Raw genomic sequence first — 19936 nt, forward strand, 5'->3', positions numbered from 1 at the left:
GTGTTAGGAATTATTTTTCACAAATGACATATAGAAAAGAGAATTGGATGAGAATAAATTAAGTTATTTAGGGGTAAACATCAAGATGAAAAAATGGCCTGCTTTAAAATCTGGCAGTGTATAGCACATTCAAGCCTAATTTTTGCTACACATTTTTACACAGGATGGAGTCTACTTGTCAGGGCAAATGAAGAGAAATTTTGCATAAGATGTACATTTCTGTTTTTAACTAATATAAGACAGTGTTTTGCCTGGTCAGAAATTAAACAGTCCACAGATAGCAAAATTTAATTTAACTGTTGGTTGTTCTTTTTCTGTAAAATTTGCTACATTCACATAACTTTGTTTATTGTTATTGTTTGTGAAATAAAGTTAAAGAACAATGATTTGAAACCAGTTATATCATGGTATTAATGTTTTTTCTGTAATAGGCATTCTAAAAAAAAACACACACAAAAAAATGCATATGTAAACTAAAAAGAGTACAGGGGAAGTATACCAAGGGTATCCATGGATGTGAAAATTTAAGTTATTTTAAAAGACTAAAATATATGAATTTGTTCAGTGCCTCATATAGATATGTAAGAGGGGACCTAATTCAAGTATATAGGGCATTTAGAGAAAACTACCTCTGGGAATGTTTGGGATTATCAAAAAGTAGTAGAGAACCATCAGGCAACCTATGTAAAATACTCTATAGGAGTGTACTAATTGGCTCTTTGAGAGAGCAGTTGATGGATGGCATAGACTACCAAATTACATTAAAGGAAGAACTAATTTAGATATTTTAAGAACAGCTTGGACACTTATTATGAGAACAACTGTTTTGGTATATTGGCAGGCTAGAAGAGTATTAATACCCATGCTTGAAATATTTTTATGTATGCTTGTATTTATGTAACACCTGGCTGAACAAACAGTTTTAGTTGTATAAAAAAATGCACTTACAGTAAAATGCTTCAAAAACAGTTTTAGCTACAGAAATATTAGAACAAAGCTAGTATATTCATGTCCTTTATAATTCATCATTCATTTACCCCCTGTACTGTCATAGTACTTTTATTAGAAGAAAAAACACCATAAAATAATTTGCAGCTTAAAAAAGATGACTTTTATCACACATTATACCATAATGGACTTGCATTCAGTTAAATCTAAACTTTGATTTTAAGTAAAGTTTTGAATTATAATGCTTATTATTTTTTATATTAAATAGTTGTTTTCTCTCTAGTACTTAGTGCTTTCAGTGATTTTTAAGGTGTCATTCTGAATGCAATTCAGATGTTAAGATTATCAAATCCTTTGCCATATAAAACTTTATCCTTTTTTAAATAGAGTCCTCATTCAATGTTCCCAGTGCATTTTCTTATGAAGTCTTCCACTTTTGTAACTGTTTCTTCTCTTCTTTATCCAGCATTTTCTTCTGTAAAACAGTAAAAGGCTTTGCAGGACATCTTCCCCTTGTGTCCATCATTCACTTTTCTGCACCTGTTGAGTGGTTGTGTGTGCCCTTGCCACCTTCTCCTGCCTCCAGCTTTACCAGTTCATCTTGTACCTGTAGAAGGTCTCTACTGGTTTTAAATACAGCTGGATAGAAGATTCAAAGTAAAGAAATATATATTAGCTTAAAATGAAGTTTCATTTTTCTGTGGAGTCTTATGGAAGAAAGAAAAGCATTTGTGTTAGCTTGTATTAATAATGAAAAGTCATTATCCAGATAAACACTTGTGTCTCCAAACCTTGATTGCTCCCTTTCTTCACAAAACAGAAAGTATTTTCTTCTTTGGCTACAATTTGATTAGTATTTATCTTGGCTGCTTTCTCAGTCTCACATCAGGGATATTTATTTTTTGTGTTTTCCCTATTTTAATAACATCAGTACAAAGTTCGAGCTTCCAAGATGGCTGCACATTGACAGCTTAATTCTAGCTCTCTCATTGTGAAAAACAGTAGCCCAGTGGATTTTTGTGTTTCTGGGTAAATTTCAGTAACTGGCTAGTAAGTGCACTGCCTGGATGCCAGGAAAAAGAAATACAGAGGATCTAAAGAAAAATCAGTTACAAAAGGTGAAGAAAAAACACTGACTGGAAAGAGTACTGCAGCTGTTCAGCAAAAAGCATTGCAAGCTCCAGACATGACTTCCAGTAACCTAGAGGAAAGCATAAGACAACTGCACACTGACCTTGTTAAAATAAATAAAAACTGATGTAGTATATCAACTCCAACAGCAAAAGGCTTTAAACAGATATTTAGATGACGTCATAAAACCGCAAAAATCAGTGGTCAAAATGAAGAAGAGGCTGGTTGAATGTGAGATTGTTTAAGAAGAGATGTTTCAAAAAATAATAGAATTAGAGGAAAGAGCATGTAGGGAAAAACTTAAATTTTCAGTTGCACCAGACAAGCTGGAAGGAACAGACTGTATTAATTTTGTGAAAGCACAAATAAGCAACTGGACTGGTATTCCACATCAGGAGTTGTTAATTGAAAGGGCACATCATGTGTATGGTCCAAACCTGACCATGAGAAAGCAACCTAGACCTTTAATAGTAAAGGTGCAGTCCTGCCAGCAGAAGCAGTTGATTCTGACAAAACTGTGGAAGAAGGACAAAGTGCTAAAAGTGGAAGACAGCAGAGTTTTGTGGAGAATAATTACTCAATTTACACCATGCAGAAGAGGAGTACATTTATTCCACTATTCAGGGAATGTCAGAAGTAGGCATGAGATTCAAATTGATGTACCCAGCTCTCTTCAAAATATTCTTCCCTGGAGGGACAAAATAATTTTTTGATGAAGTACATGCTAAGGAGTAAATACAAAAGTTTGTCCAACAAAAAGTGAGCTGTGAAACAGAAGGAAATTCTATTTCTTGTTCTTGTGGTAATAAAGATCACAGAGAGACTCTGCCAGTAAAACCTTTTCCAATGTTTCAATGGAAAATGCTGGAAAGAAGGAAGGGAACACAAGAGTTGACTATAAGAACTGAGAGTATGTTGGAAATGAAGCAGAGATAGGATTTGAGAGATGGAGATGAACAGGAATAAAACCATTAACTTGGAAATTGACAAATGTGGGATTAGAAAGTAATAATTATATTTGTGAAATATGACAGAACAAGAACATCTTTAAATTTTGGACTCTGTTGGATTTGTGAGAGACTCTAAAGTATATGCTCTACTTCATGTCATTAATGTTTGGAAAAATACTTAGGGGATGGAAGAGGAAAGAGTAAGTTAACTGCAGGTAAAACAAAATTTCTGCTGCTGCTGCGATTAACATCCGATTTTCCCATCTCTGCCCTACCACACTATTTTCAGTCTTACTGTTAAGATTTCACTGTTGCTGTCCCTTTTACTTCACTTTTCTGTTTTATTGTTGACCTTCTTCTAGATATCATAGACTCTTCTGCTAACAATGTACCATGACTTGTTGGCCTTTACTATTTTAAACTGTTCACTGCCCATAGGTCTGTTTTTAGCGGATTGCACTGTTCTCTGTCTTGGGACTTCTATCTTTTTGACCTTTCCTAAAGATTCCTATTTTTAATTATCTCTGCTGTGCCATGTTTTATCATGCATTTTTCTTACTTCTGTTATTACTTACATAATGTTTATTTTAATTACTTGTCTTATGTCTCACTTCCTGTTTTCCTAGTCCATTATTTTATTTATTCCTGTGTTTTGATATATGTTTATATGTAAACTTGAACTTATCTCAGCGTCAGGCATTCCAACATCAAACTCTGAGTCTGACAAAATATAGGATAGATTTTCTGTGGTTAATAATTGAGAGGAATATTATGAGTTTATTACTAAATATTTTGAATGTTAAAAATATGCAGTTGAAGAAAATCTTGCATTCAGGAGTGGTTGTTGCTGGTTTCCCTGATTATGTCACAAGGTCTGAATCTTTATGTTGTACTGTTCCAAGATTTTTGGACCATTGAAGTTACTTATTTGAACATAATTTACAACTTTTCCACAGGTTGCAGCTTACCTCTCTATATAAGCTTTCCTTAGATGAAAATGTACATTTAAAATATCCAAAAAGCATACTTCTTTCCATAGGGTTTCAAATCTGTGCCAATGAAAACTATCTCCTTTTTGAGCCAGCAGGTAATGCATAGTTAAAATACGTTTGTACTTTTTCTTTTGGCTGTTACATTTGGCAGAAAAATGCCATACTACAAGCTCTTGTAGTGTAAATCTTACTTGTTTTTCCAATCAAAACGTGTCAGTCTTATGTGCCCAAAGTAGTGTCAACATCATCTCTTAACCAGTCTGTTTTATTGCCAGTCTTTTGTATAAACTACCAAAAGTTCAGGAATAGTGTTTACACTTGCTAGAGGAAAACAAACACTTTAAGTATTATATTAGAAGAACAAAAGAAATCAGAAAGACTGATTTTCTTTCTTGAATTAAAATGTGGTTAAAGGTCTACTATTTAATAATTAGACTTCATCTTCATGGTTACTACATTGCATTACCTTTCATTGTGTTAAATATCACAAATTTTTGCAAGGCAGAATGAGAGCTTATTCTATTAGGGCAGAAGCAACTGCATGAATTACATAGTTGTGACTGACAGAGTTGTTTCTTCTCTGCATGTTTCATATTTCAGAATGTTGTCTGCACAAGATGCCTTAGAAACTATAACATGAGCTGTAGTGTACATATTCACTAAACACTGCTAGTTGGAGGCCAGGTCATGGGTTGGACAAGGTAACCATTTGAAATGTCAGGGCCCACTAGAGCAAGTCCTGAAATGTGGAACCTGAATTGCCAAAAGAACTGACTTATGTATACTTAGTCCAAGATACCATTTCTCAGAATATTCCCTTTTCTCCAAGGTATGGCAGTCTTGGAGCTGGTATATACAAGTTTGGGTGTGTGTGGGGGGGGGGCTTTTCCCTCACATGCCCACATGGGGAGGGAGGTGCAAGGGGTGCTTGCTTCTTGGAAAAAGAAGTTTCAAGGAGAAGAGTGATTTTTGAGATTTGTTCTCCTTTGTTTTTGGTCTTTTTTTCAGCTTTTTGGCTTTAGGCATTTCAAGTGCTGACATTTCAATAGTGAACTGTTGGACAAGCTTTGACAAGTCTATGCTAAAGAGATTGTTCCTGTAAGTGTCCATCTCTCTATTTGACTCTTCCAGAAGGTGATACTACAGTTGTATTAAAGAATACTTACTGTACAAGTTGATGTCGAGAAGTAGTCACCCTACAATTTATTTTTGTCAACCTATTTCAGATTTAGTTGTTGATTTTAGGGTAGTTACAGAATTTTGTAATTATAAAGATAGTAGTTTCCCACAGTCACAGTTCCACATGGGAGTTAATGGGCTTGAAGAACAGAAGGAGGCTTCTAACAGTGCTGACTGTATATGAATGGTTCACTTGTCTATGGATATCCTATGGAACACTGACAAAGGACCAGCTAGAGCCTTCATGGGGAGTACAAGACTGCTGATAAAACTCTGAAAAGGATGAGGACAAAGAAGTTGAGATATAATCCAGATGTTTTGATGCATTTTTAAAGTGATCACTCCTCAGAGATCTGTTTATGGTATAAGTGTAGTCACACACAGTTGTAATTTATTACTGTAAATGACTCATAGAAGCATAAAGTTTACTTGCTATATAAAAGCAATAACATTATCCCAAAAATCTGTACAGTTCCTGGTGATGCAGTAAAGCAAACAAGCACATTGTACATTCAGGCCACCAGATCTCAAAAAAATTAAGGGACAAGTGAAGTGAGAATATTTCATACTGTGACGTTTAAACCAGTGTTAGGACAGTAATTCTGCCTCACAGAAATCAGAACTACAATTCCTCCATTTTCAGTCTGTTGAAGAAAGTGTTTAATGTACACATGCAGCAGATTGACAGAAGCACCAGTAGCAAGGTATAATTAAAATGGATGTGAATTGTTGCCCATGGGATATTAGTAATCTTAAACAAATTACATCATTCCTCTATTTCCTTAGGCAATGGAAAACATCAGTGTTTTGAACTACACATTATCTCTAGTGAAACTGAACGCCTCTGCTGATGCTCCATCTTCCAACTTTAAAATGTCAGCAGTAGCAAATCAGAAAGTGGAGATATGCAGCAGTGTAACACTGACTTTATGGTTGTTTTGTTAGAAACATGATGCAGAAACGTGTACCATTGTAGCTGCTAGTATTAGAGCAAAATAATTGAGCCTTTCAACCACATGTGAAGGCAAAGGTGCAATTTTATTAACAACAGAGTGATAAAACAGACTGAGGTAATCAGCTCTTCCAGATAAGTAATATCATTCAGGTAGACATTCACTAATCTGGCACCATTGGGACCCGAGGATTGCCGGATTAGTAAAAATGCCGGATCACAGATGGATCACCTCTAAACAGTAGCTAAATACCATATCATACCTTTAAAATATCATGTAAATCAGTACAAGTTGGATAATGCAGGAAACAGAAACATTTGCTGAAAAAACAAGTGAAATTTTAATGAAGTAATGTACTGTATAGGCATAAGTAATATGTGTACAGTTCAGTTAATAAAGGCTATATCTGGGTGAGCAGAAGATGCTAGCTGGATTTTGAAGTGTTTCTCTCTATGTTGCTTGTTTTCTAGCAATTTTTTGAATGTATCTGGCAAGGTTAGTTTTTCCATATATTGTGGTCTCCTCTGATTAGCTTTTCCTGCAGCATGCAAATACTCACTGTTATGTTGTCCTATCTCTCCTTCCTTCTTACTGGTTGGGTTCGGAAGCAGTCTTCGGTTCCAACTCGGCCACATTACTAAAGCTCAAGGTTTTCCAATGTCTCGTGGCTATATCCCTATCCCATCATGCTCTAGTGCAACTCCCCAGATCTCATTTACCGCTAAACAGATCACAGGCTTCCATCTTGGCTCTGGCTAAGTGAACCACTTTATTACCTTTTGTTGCCTGTTAGAATTGTTCCTTATTAAAAATGTTCTTGTACTAGTTAGTTACTGTAGTTATTGTAGTTAGTAAATTCATTCATTGCTGAATTGTTGCTTTTGGCCGTCGTTCCGTTAGGTCTTGTTTTATCCCCTATCCCGGTTAACTGCCTTTTGACTAAATTGTTGGACCCGTTTAAATTAGAGGGCTAACTCTGCTTGTTTCAGTTAGAGGGCAATTGTTTTCTGAGTGTAAATTGTTTATTATTGTTTTTTTTCTATTCTTTAGATCAGGGGCATCAGCCCCTTTAAGTTAGAGGGCTGCCGCAGCCCGTTTTAGTTTGAGGGCAACCTAACATTTTCAAAAGAACTTTTTTAGCCTTCCTACTGTAGTAAAAAAAAAAAAAATTATTTGTTTCATATACTTAAGAAATTCATAGTTATTGTTGCAGCTGTTGTTTTGCTCTTCTGTGTGTGTGAATTGTGAATTTTGTATTGTCAGAAGAGTACAAGGAGACTAAACCTTCGGGTTTTAAAAAGTGCAGTAAATGCACTGAAAAGTTGTCCATTACAGACTCTCATACTGTTTGTGTGTATTGCTTGGGAGCAGTTCATCTGCAAGAATCATGCTCAGTATGTCACTTCTTTAGTTCAAGAGTGCGATTAGAGAGTAGGAATAAGTTGATAGTTAGAGATCTGTTAAAATCCCCCTTCCAGGAAGCTTTGGAAGAAGGCCTGGGTACATCAGGATCTCAAAAATCTCCTTCAGCTAAATCGGACAAGTCAAAAAGATCTTCTCCCTCTTCGGGACAATTGGAGCCTGCCAAAAAAGTGAGTAAAATTGTTTTTCTGGTTCCGACCACTTCGGAACTGACAAAGTCTGTTTCATCAGCGCCACCAGTTGCAGTGCCTATACAATTTGAAATCAGGACCCAGTCCCCAGAATTGGAACTGGTTAGTCCTGTTCTGAGATCACCAATATTGCAGTCAGTCAGATCTCCCACCCTCTCCTCTAGGTCCTCCAGGAGTCTTTTGGACGATGATGTGAATAGGGTGATGCGTAGGCTTCTGAAGACACCAGCACTGGCCAAACTTCTTTCTGTTCCAACCCACAGGGATTCAGAGCCGGCAAAGATTACCCCATTGACATCAATTCCTCCTCCGAGTCGAACTGGGACCTGCTTGGTGGAACCATTGGGGTCAAGAATCATTCCGGTTTCTTCGGCACCAACTACTGCTCCAACATCCTTGGTTCCGTCCGAGGAGTATATCGGCTGATGCTCTTTGGTCGGGTCTGGGGAGGGGAGTCGGATCGGACAGTTGTCGGATCCGAACTTACCTCTCAGGACTTCTGCGCAGGTGAGCTCAGTTCCTACATCAGCTTCGGAGCCAACCCCCTTGGTACCGGTGATTTCCTCTGGCTCTTTGAAGCCGGAGGGATCTTTGGATCAGGGGAGGGGGGCTTTGAGCTGATGAGGACAGTGCTGTCTCCCCAGGAAGCTCCACTCAGAGGATCCAACATTCCTCCCCCTAAAGCGCCGGCATCTGTCTTTGCACCACACCATCCACAGACCAGCGGAGACCCTAGGCCTCAGGGTACCCCATCGGGTAAACCCCTCTCTTACAAAACCTGTCCAGAATATGCTTCTGAAGAGGTCCCTTGTAAGAGACTCTGCAAGAGGGAGCACTTGGACTCCCTAGAGGAGTCAGTCACCTCAGACACAGACCTCGATAAGTAGGAAGAGTCCCCACGGTCGCCATCTGAGGATGTCTTCTTCACAGACATCCAGAAATCCTTAAACAGAGAGGTGGCTGGAAGCCCATCAACCCTTCTGATGAGGCGTCTGTTTACCTGAAGGCATTTGGGTCTCACCCTTCAGCCACTTGTGTGTCTCCGCCTTTCGATGAGCTTATGGAACTAGTTAGTCGAAAGGCATGGTAGTCTCCAGACACAGTGGAGCCTGTCCCAAGGAGGCCAAATAGTTTTATTACAACCCCCTAAGATAAGGGTTTTTTGTCTAAAGGTGTTCCTGTAGATGCTATGTTGGTGGCAGCAGCCACCAAGAAGGAGCTTTCTGAAACATCCTCATCTGTCCATCCACTGAACAAAGATTCTCATACGATGGATAGATACGGGAAGCCCATGTTTTCATCAGCGATGTTTACACTCAGATCACTGAACTACCTTACGCACTTTACAAGGCTACAAAGGGATCCCCTGAAGGAGTTAGGTGATACTCTTCAAGGTACAGTAGCTGCGGGGGCCTCTAATAAGGTATTATCCCAACTCTCCACCCTAAACTCTGTGGTCAACTCCTCCATGAGACTCATTTTGTACACAGCAGATGGATCGGGTAGAGCAGCAGGTTCAGGAATTTCCCTAAGAAGACATTCCTGGATGCGCTTATGCGACTTTGTGAAACCTTTCAAGTCTTTTTTGTTAATGCCCCATTTGATGGCTCATCCTTGTTTGGGCCAAAAGTTAAAGAGATGCTACCAGGTGTGAATAAGAAGGAAAAACTCTCTCTGTCATATGAGTCTTTTTTTCCATACCTTCATGGCCTTATCCTAAGGCCAGAAGGGGAGAAAGATGTGGTTCCAGAAATCTCAGAGAGTTTTTCAAGACATACATGGTGATTCTTCTCCCAAGGGCAGGGGGGAAATACTAATGGAAGATGCTACCCACATAGCAGAGGGGGTCTGTAAAATCAGGGCGACAGGGATTTTTGCCGTGGCATTTCAGAGCTCTGGAGAGGAGGCCCGTCTGTCCGGCTCTGGAGGCAGTCTGGGGACGTTTATCTTTGTACGCAGAAGCCCGGCTAGAAATAACAAGAATCAAGTGGGTACAAATAATCATATTCACAAGCTCCTCTGTACCCTTTTCTGTTCTCATCCCAAACATAAAGAAAACCCCAGATGTTCCACCCAGTCAGAGGGATCAAGCAACCCTAAAAATTCAAAAGTTTCTAAAAAAAAAAGAGTAATCCAAAAGGTCCCCGCAGACCAAATATGATCTGGAACTTACTCGATTCCTTTTAGTGCCAAAAAAAACAGGGGACTGGAGACCAATTTTGGATCTCAGCAAACTAAACGAATCAGTGAAAAAGACCAAGTTTTGAATGGTAACACTGCAGTCAATCCCTTTTTGGCAAAAGACAATTGGATGTGCTCTATAGACCTCCAGGATGCGTACTACCACATAAACATGGACAGACAATCCAGGAGTCATTTGCACTTCTGGCTGGGAGCTTACCAGTTCAGAGCTCTGCCCTTTGGTCTCACTACAGCCCCCAGAGGGTTCACCAAATGTATGGCAGTAGTCACAGCTCACCTGAGACATCTAGGATTCTGAGTATTTCTCTATGTAGACTACTGGCTCCTATCTACCACCACCAAGCATCTAGTACTGGAAGCAAGAGACACCACTTTATCTCTTTGCTCTCGCCTAGGAATCATGATAAAATATGTAAAATCTGCCTTGTTGCCATCGCAACGTATAGTATTTATAGGAGCAGGCCTAGACACTGTAAACATGATGGCAAAACTACCTGCAGAAAGAGTTTCATTTCTGAGGCAACAAGCCTTCAGTCTTCTTTCCAAGACAAACGTTCAGGCGAGAACAATTCTAAAGGTCTTGGGAACCATGGCAGCAGCTATAAGTTTCCACTAGCACGCATGCACATGAGAATTCTACAATGGCTACTTTCCACCCAGGCTTCCTAATCTCCCTAATTCAGTCAAAATATATCTTAATATCTTCTCATAAGGCTTTGACCAGAAGATTATATACCAGCAATTGGAAAAGATTTTCTTCCTGGGCAATGACAAAACATATTGACCCCTTTTCTGCTCCCAAAACTGTTATTCTTGACTTTTTGGCCAAATTGTTTAATGAAAGCATGGCTGTAGCTGCCATTTGTGTTCAACTAGCAGCTATATCTAATTTCCATATGAGTGATCTCATTCCTAATTTGATGTCCCACAAACTTTGTAAAGCCTTTCTGAAGGGAACTGTTTTATTAAGGCCTCCCATAAAAGCTTTTCTACCTCCATGGGACCTATATTTTGTTCTGTCCTATCTGATCCTTCCCCCTTTTGAACCTGCCTCATCTTGTGATTTAAAATATTTAAGCTGGAAAATAGTTTTGTTGATTGCTATCACTTCTGCTAGAAGAGTTTCAGAACTGCAAGCATTGTGCATCAAGCCTCCATATATGATTTTTCATGAAGACAGTCTCCCTCAGAACAAATCCATCATTTCTACCAAAAGTATGTTCAGAGTCAAACCTAAATCAGTCAATTGAGTTTCCAGTTTTTTTCCCAAATCATGGCAACAAGGCAGAATATATGCTTCACCAGCTGGATGTACATAGACAATTACGTGTTTGCTTACATAGGACAAAAGACTTCAGGAAATTTGAACAGTTATTTGTGTCATTTTCACAAGCAGAAAAAGATGCCCCCATTTCTAAGGTCACACTCTCGAAGTGGCTCTCAGATTGTATAATTTATATATATAAATCTAATGACAAAGATCTACCCTTTAGAGTCAAAGGCCATTCTACAAGAGCCATGGCAACCTCTTCTGCTTTTCAAGCTAGACTGCCACTTGATAGCATTTGTGCTGTGGCAACTTGGGTAATGCCTCATATCTTTAGCACTCATTACAAAGTCGAATTGGCCTGCAGGGACAGAGCCTCGTTTGGTTCCACTGTCCTGGAGATTATACTCCAGTGAACCACCCAGGGAATATGGTGCTAGGGACTCTTGTCTCAACCAATAAGAAGGAAGGAGAGATACAGCAACATAACATAAAGAAGTTATGTACTCACCATAATGTTCCATGTTTGTTGTCCATCTCGTCTTCATTCTTACATCCCACCCTATTTCCCGCTACCTATGACTCCTGGAGAACAAAGAGGTTTTTTCTTTGCCAACAGTGTGTCTGACCTTCTTCATTGTCTTCATATGATAATTCTATAATACCTTAGGTACCTATAGTTATCAGCAAACATGATCTGGGGAGTTGCACTACAGCATGATGGGATAGGGATACATCCACAAGCCAGTGGAAGACCTTGAGCTTTAGGAATGCGGCCAAGTTGCAACCGAGGATCGGTTCCAAACCCAACCAGTAAGAATGAAGGTGAGACGGACAACAAACATGGAACATTATGGTGAGTACATAACTTCTTTTTATTTCTTGTTCAGTAATAAAACTTCATTGCTCTAATCCTTTCAGTAATTCACCTGTCAAGTCAATTAACCTGTTGATAGAAAGTTTCTCTTCTACAACTTCTTTATCTTCATCTCTGCTTTCTCCTTCACTGTCTTCTTTCTCTGGATGTACAACCATCTGCACAATGTCTGAGTTAGTATAATGATGAACATTGGGCTTATCCTCATCTACATTCATCCAGTCTTTGACATTATCATCATCCAATCTCGATACAAGATCATTGGCAACAGGATTAGTTAGTTCTCAAGCAAAGAAAGCAGTTCACATATAGTCTGTTTTTCCTTGGAAACATCGTTTTCAGTCTCCTCACCAGGTGCAGACTCAGACATTAAACCTGGCCATAATTTATGCCAGCCATTCTTCAGTGTGTATGGCAATACAGACTAACAAGCATTAGCAGCACAGTAAATCATCTCTTTCATATGAAATTCCTTTAGAAATTCCATGACTTGTTTACTAGCGTTAACTGAACTCAGTAGGCACCTCATAAACAGGGAACAATACTTCAACTTGAAAGAACATAATATGTCATTGTCCAGGGGTTGAATTAATGATGTACAATTTGGTGGCAGGTAAATACCTAAAACATTGTTTTTACCACCAGTTCTGCTTTTTTGTGTGCTGAGCAGTTGTCTAAAATAAGCACTATCTTGCAATTTCGGCCCAGACCAACAGAGTTACAGTGAGCTTGTGCTTCAGGAACAAAATAATTTTCAAATCATTCAAGTGTGATGCTAGTTGTAATCCATCCTTTTTTTGTTACCATAGTAAATTACAGGAAATTGCTTTATACCCTTGAATACCCTGGGACGTAAACTTTTGCCATTGACCAGTAACTTACACCTGTGGGTTCCTGCAGCATTAGAGCAGCCAAGCACAGTCACACAATCTTTAGATGCCTTAAAATCTGTTGGCGATTCTGCATCAGCTGTTGTTATTGTTCTCCTTAATGTACATCGCCAATACAAGGTAGTCTCGTCAGCATTATGCACCTGCTTGGGGCTTAATTTTTCATTGAAAACTAACTTGGTGAATTTGTCAACAAACTCAGCTGCTGCTTCTTTGTCTGCTGAATGTTTTTCACCACATACTGCTCAAAACTGTAAACCATGGAGATGCTTGAACCAGTGAAGCCAGCCTTCACTATAGTCCCACTCATAATCTAGACTTATTTCTTCATGAAACACTCTTGCTTGTTCCTTTACCATATCTCCAGACACTTCAACACCCTCACTCACATGAAGCTTAAACCACTTTATCAGCACTTTATCAAGTTCCAAACTCTCCCCGTCTTGTCTTGTTTTTTTATTCATATCTGTTTCTGCTGTCAGCAAAAAAAAAGCAGCAGTTTTTCTTTGTTTCTTTATATCATAAACTGTGGAAGAGCCAATGTTGTAACATTCGCACAAGTTTTTGACCGATATACCACTGTCCATTTTTTTCAAGATCTCAACTTTATCTTTAATGGATAATGTGTGGTGTTTTCACTTCACAACATGAGATGCACTTCCTTTATTTACTGAAGCCATCACACCAACACGTAGGCAGATGTAATGCAACCAAAAACAGAGCGCAGTAAGTGGGTAGCGTTTTGGAATCAAAGCCAGATTAGCGAAGGAACCAGATTATAGGGAGGCAGATTAGTGAAGGTCTACTGTATAGTGAAAGATGTAATAAAATGCCTGGCACCAAATCATTCTTTAGACACATAGAAATCAGAGCAAATTATAGTTCTGACTAAAGCTGCATAGAACCAAAGTCCAAATCCAAATTTGGCTATCAGCTGCAGTAAAAGTAATGGCTTACACACCATGAAGGTAACATTGTGGCACTACAGAATGAATTATGAATTGCACAAATTATGTACATTTTACTGTTTTACCCTTTTAACATGTTTTTTAATTTCTTTCTTTCTTTTTTTTTTTTTTTTTGTTGCAATTGCTTTACATAATGTGGTGGTTAGATTGATCGGTTGTGTTAGCGTGAAAATACTCGGGCATTGTAGTGTAACTTAAGGAGGTTTTCTTACCAGACCTCAGCTGAAAATGGGCTATTCTCATTTGATTTTCCTAGTTAACAAACGAAAAAATAGCATTACTCCATTTCTCTTCAGAAGTTCACAGATTCTGATTCAGGACCTTATTCTTTGTTTTTGCATGTGTGGGGTGTTAACTTTACAAAGTACTAAAAGCTGGAAGCAGCAGCAGTTTATAGGAAGGACTGTTGCTCATTTCCTTATCTGCATGACTGTTAGGAGAGTCTCGTCAGTTTTCTGTATTATAGTGAAGCTTCAGAAATTACAATTGGCTCCACAGAGAGTTGAACTCCTGGGCTCAGTGTGTTGCTCGTAATTTTGCACATTCCACAGAAGATAATAGTGACCTTTACTTCATTTTTGCAGTATGACTTGGTGCCCCTTGTTATATTAAATCATTCCTGAAAACTGTATATTTGCCAGCAGCCTTACTTGGCACTCTGTTAGGCAAACCTTTGCATAACGTTTTTCTGGTTAATCACTTGCCAGACAGTGGACTCATAATCATAATGGTCTGGAGCTGTCCATCTGCCATTGCTTCAGAGTCTGCCTGACTTGGTTTGGTGGAGTCCAGATGTTTTTCTCCTAGCTTATGAAATTCTTAATACCTGCGCTGAAAGGCATAGTGAGATCTTCAAAATTTGTTAGTAGTCTGCTTCCACTCCTAAAGAAAACAAGAGGATCTTGGTCTCAGCTTGATCTCAGACTCCATGTCAGCTGTGTCAGAAGGAGGGCAGTTGCACATTTCACCTACTAGTAATTGCATTATTAGAAATGGATGAGTGAGCCACTTTACATCTTTTTGGATGGAAGAAAATATGTGGCCCACAGCTTTCCTTGTGAACACAACAAATGTAATGTGTAAATGGTGGATCTCCCCTTCTTTGTGCTTGTAAGAGACAGAGCATGATTCTTAGACTATGATTAGAGTATTACCCAGGTATTCCTTTCAAAATATTTCAGGAATAAAGGACTTCCAAACATGACCAACAAATGTAGTACTCCAGTAATTTGACTTTTGAGGTCCAAGGCTTGGGCTGCATTTCTCAGATGCATTGTCCCTAACATATAGGCAGGAAGTGTAACCAAGGCAGTGCAATGGTTCCTATTGCTTATTCACAACTCCAGGGTCCAAGGTTCAGTCTTTTCCTTCATTTATTTTTTGTATGTAGTTTGTAGGTTCTCTCCTTCTTCATGTGCATTCCTTCTAAGTGCTCAGTACTTCCCACATTCACAAGGCATGCTGATTATTTTTTTTTTTTTTTGATGTACATAATGCTTTGTTTAAACACATTGAACAAAATCCAACACATTTCTTTAAGTTCAGAGCCATTGTAAATATCAAGCTGAGCAGTAGAGGGGGGGTGATATAAAACAACATACTGAACTAATAGAAACTAAATGGATAATTGAGCTTATGGCTCATAGAACTCCAGGTTTAAATGAAAATGTTCCAATGAAACCCGCCCTTAGGAATAGGCGGGAATGTTACTGATTTTATCAAATTTTATTGGTGGTTAGTGTGTTTAAATTCTGTCAGGATGAGAATGTTTGTTAATCTGACGAAGGGTGTTACCTGAAAGCGCTCATTCTTCCTGGAGATTTCTGTGTCTGAGTTTTATGTGCTTTTATTAAACTCATTTTGGACTTCAAGCTGTGTTCTGCCACGATTTTTTCTGCATTTAGTTTTTTTTTTGTATCCTAAATTGCCTAGCTACACAGCTTTTGCTTTTGTCCTTTTGACTTCGGTAATAGTTAACATGGACCATTCATAAAAAAATCATTCCAAATACTGAACAACACATGATTAAATAAAGTAAGAGGGTTCATTTGTGCGTTCCCATGAATATTGTTTATCTACTAAGTTAGCTCCAGGAGCTAGCAGTAGGAATATTGTGTGATTTTTAACTAATATTTTGGCACTATCTATTATCCCACTATGGCCTCTTCTTGTTGATAAAGATGATTTTTACAAGGCAGCTGTTCTTTACTTCTCCTTAGTCTAGATCGAATACTGAAATCTTATGCTTTGTTCCTCATGATTAGATAGTAGCCAGCTGTGCAATTCTGCTTGTGGTTTTTGTGACTTTTACTTGTGTTTGGAAACTGGGTAGTACAGCAGTGAGCAGTATATTCTGACAACAGTGGAAATTCTATTTTTGGGTAGATGGAAATTGTTTAGATTAAAAAGCTTTTACAAACTTATGTCCAGATTAGATAAGTTACTATCTTTGTCCATATCAAGGCTGAAGTATTCATCTTTTATTTATTATGCTGTTATTTAGACTGAGGAATGTAAACAATTAATATACATGAATATTGTTTGGACTTTCTTCAAGATGATTTTTTTTATATTCTTCTGTATAATTTTACTTTAGTATTTTGTCATAGAAAGATGGACTATATTTCTGTTTCAGTTAGTGCTTTCCTAGTCGTAGAAAGGACTTGTCTTTTCTTGAAATGTTCTTTATATAATAGCTGTTACCACCATCTGGAAATTTGTGATATTCTACATTCTGTAGTTTGAGAGCCCTGTGTTGTTTTTTTTACATGGGCTTGTTCATAGACCATCATCTCCTGCCTGATGTGATACCTGAGTTTACTGCCAACTGTTACATTCAATTATCTAACTATTTTACCCAAAAGTTCTAAACTTCAAAGACACCTTACTGAACAGAATGCAGGTTCTCAGATGTCTTAAGTATTACTTGTATGGGGCAACAATTTGGCATCAAGCAGGCAATTATTTGTTGCCTTTGGTAACATTAGAAAGGGTGATTGAGTCATGAATCAGATGCTTCCTACTTGGTTTGGGAATTGTATATGGCATTTTTATGAAGTGGTCAGAAATAATTTCCTGAGAATGTCAGGTCACGTTTCACTATGAATGTTGCTACCTCTTCATCTGACTTTAGAAGCATTTCTGTGAAAGGCACATGTTAACAACCATTTGTCAATCATTAACATGTACTAAATATTATTTCTTCGAAAATGCAGTCATGTATGAGCAGGTTTTGTAGGGTGGTCTTGCAAGACTAAATTAATAGCAACTTTGTCATGAAACTTTATCCATTAAATAACTAAATAAAAACACTTAGGGTGACCAAGTCTTGTGAAACAGAATCAAAACCATAAAAAGAAAACTTCATTGAATAAAGAAAATGGCTTTAGTATATAGTTCTATAACAAAAAGAACTTCAGTCAAACTAAAGCAAACAATTAAGAATCAGCATATAATTATTCAAATATTCACATGACATGACTACGTGATTTAAAACGGTCTTTTTCTAACTGCCATCACAATTCTCTAACTTTTAATGTGTTGTTAAAAGTCACGTTTTCTAATCTTCCCACTCACACTATCATTTACAAAGAAAACACATTTTTTAAAACCCATGTATCCAGTGCTATGTTAAATAAAGCATTTGTGCCATTTTGCCTTTATATAACATAAGTATGCTCCCTAATGTGATGAGAATGTTGTCTCCATGGTCTTACCCACATAAAATACATGTTAAATATATAGCTTGCCAGCACCATGTTGTAGAGGGATAAAATCCTGCCTGTGGTCTAGGTGAACTGAGTCTGAGACACTGGCAGGGAAGAATGTGTGTAGCCATCCTGTGGGGTGCACACTTGGATACACTTTGCTGTTGATTCATGGCAATGGCTGAGGGTACTCAGAAGGAGTGTTGTCCTAATGGAAAATTGGTGTGAGCACTGGCTGCGCTGCTACAAAGATGGGATGATGCACCAGCACCTCCCCATTGCATATCTGCTCCCAGACATTAACAGGTGTGCTTGGGGAAGAGCTTTAGGGTATAAACAGAAAGAAAAAATATTCTTCTGCAGCAGTGTGATGGTACACCAGGAGCCTTAGTCTCCTCACTATCCACAAGCATGGGTCAGAGCAGACATAGCCCTTTGTGTTATCTGAAAGGATGTCAGTTTTTAAATAACTTTTAAAATAACATATACATTCACTAGAATATAATCACCATCATTAGCTAATAACCCAGTCATAAGTGTGTAGTAATCAGTACAGTCCATAATAACAGTCTCATTTCCTTTTACTGCTTTCAAAAAACACTGACTTTCTTTTAGATTTGTTACATGAAGGTTATATTAACTTAGATTTATACAGTTGTTGAAGTGCTACGTAACATAGGTTTGGTATACCAAAAAATACACATAAAAAAGAAAACTCTCCTTTTAGACCTATTGTTACTAGCAGTGGTTCTAAGAATATATTTCTATTTATTTAGAGGCTTTGAAAATTTGTTTTTAGTAGAAAATTATACAAAGCTGTGTATAGTTGAAATTGAATTACTTTATACCTCAATATCACAATCATATTCATGGAATGTATGAGATAATTTGAGTCCCAGCTCTGATTTTAAAACATCAAGATTAATACATTGTGTACTTTCCTGAATTTATATATATATATATATATATATATATATATATATATATATATATATATATTGTTTTTTTGTTTGTTTGTTTTGTTTTAATAAACATTATTTATTAGTATCAAGTATAGGGAGTGGCAATGGACATGACAGCTACACCAGCTTTTACTAGTTTAGTGTTATATAAACAGCAGTCTGATTTTTTTTTGTATTAACATTCATTATGTAAAATCATCTCCTTTTTATGTATGGACAAGCAATTTGTTTATGATAGACAATTTTACAGAAGGACTGTATATTAGTGCTAATTTTGAGATTTAATACAAGAGATATGGGTCCTGAGGTGTTTTTTTACTTGAAAATTACTTTACAGATAGCTGCTCTGAAATGTCATAGTGGGTTGTATAGGAAAGATACTGTTGTAAATAATTATTTACATTGTAGCAGTAGTTCCAGAGACATTTGTTGGTCCAATTTCTAGGATCTTTGATTAGCTCGGTCATCTCTCTGGGCCAAACCTACCATATCCCTCCATCAATGTACACTTTTTGTTTGCAGACAGTATCAGATATATCAAGACCTTTCTGGAAGGTGTTGTAAATTTAAAAACTTCAAGAATGTACATAGCTGTTTCTGGGATTTGAATTTTATTTCTAAAAACTTATCTCTACTTCCATCTGAACCACTTGGTTCACACTACATTAAATACTTTTGCTTGAAAACTCACTTTCTAGTCGCTACAACCTCTGAAAGAACAATTTATAAGTTACAGACTCTAATGTGCATGTTACTTTTGTACAGTTTTTCATATCTAAAGGGTGTCACCAAAGTAATTTCCATAGGTTTCACTGCTATAAACATCAGCTGTTGTAGTCAGTTCCCAGTCTTTTGTCCAAATTATAAACATGAAGGAGGGCATCTTCTACACATATTTGATGCTTGCAGGCAACCAGTAGCTTACTAGGAAAATGTATTCTTTCAGGAAATCAGACAAACTTTTTTGCTTCCTTCTGCAAAGGGGAATAAAGTCTGACTTTCAACAAACAAACCTTATCAAAGTGGCTGGTCCACTGTATTGTCCTTTGCTATTTAGGTACAAAAAATCCATGCAAGACATTAGCCATCCTTGTTAATGTGCATCTGATGGGCTTCCTTCCATCCTTGTGAGGGAGGGAGATCAGAGGTTGGTGTTAAATTGACACTGACTGATTCTAGGATGACATCACATCCGCAGTGTAAAGTGTCCCCAGACCTTGGTTTGGTTTCATTTTTGTACTGATGGACTGAGAGGGGTGTTTCACTTCTTTCAGATCCACAATCTGTGTATGGATGA

General features: G+C 37.7%; 1 protein-coding gene across 2 annotated transcripts in view; it reads left to right on the plus strand.

Moving 5' to 3' along the window:
* Positions 1 to 19936, plus strand: part of IFT172 (intraflagellar transport 172) — a 3348311-nt gene that overhangs the window by 1200263 nt on the left and 2128112 nt on the right. The window lies entirely within an intron of this gene.

This window comes from Protopterus annectens, chromosome 6.part1, assembly GCF_019279795.1.
Source record: "Protopterus annectens isolate FY-2018-M chromosome 6.part1, PAN1.0, whole genome shotgun sequence".
Lineage (NCBI taxonomy): Eukaryota > Metazoa > Chordata > Ceratodontiformes > Protopteridae > Protopterus > Protopterus annectens.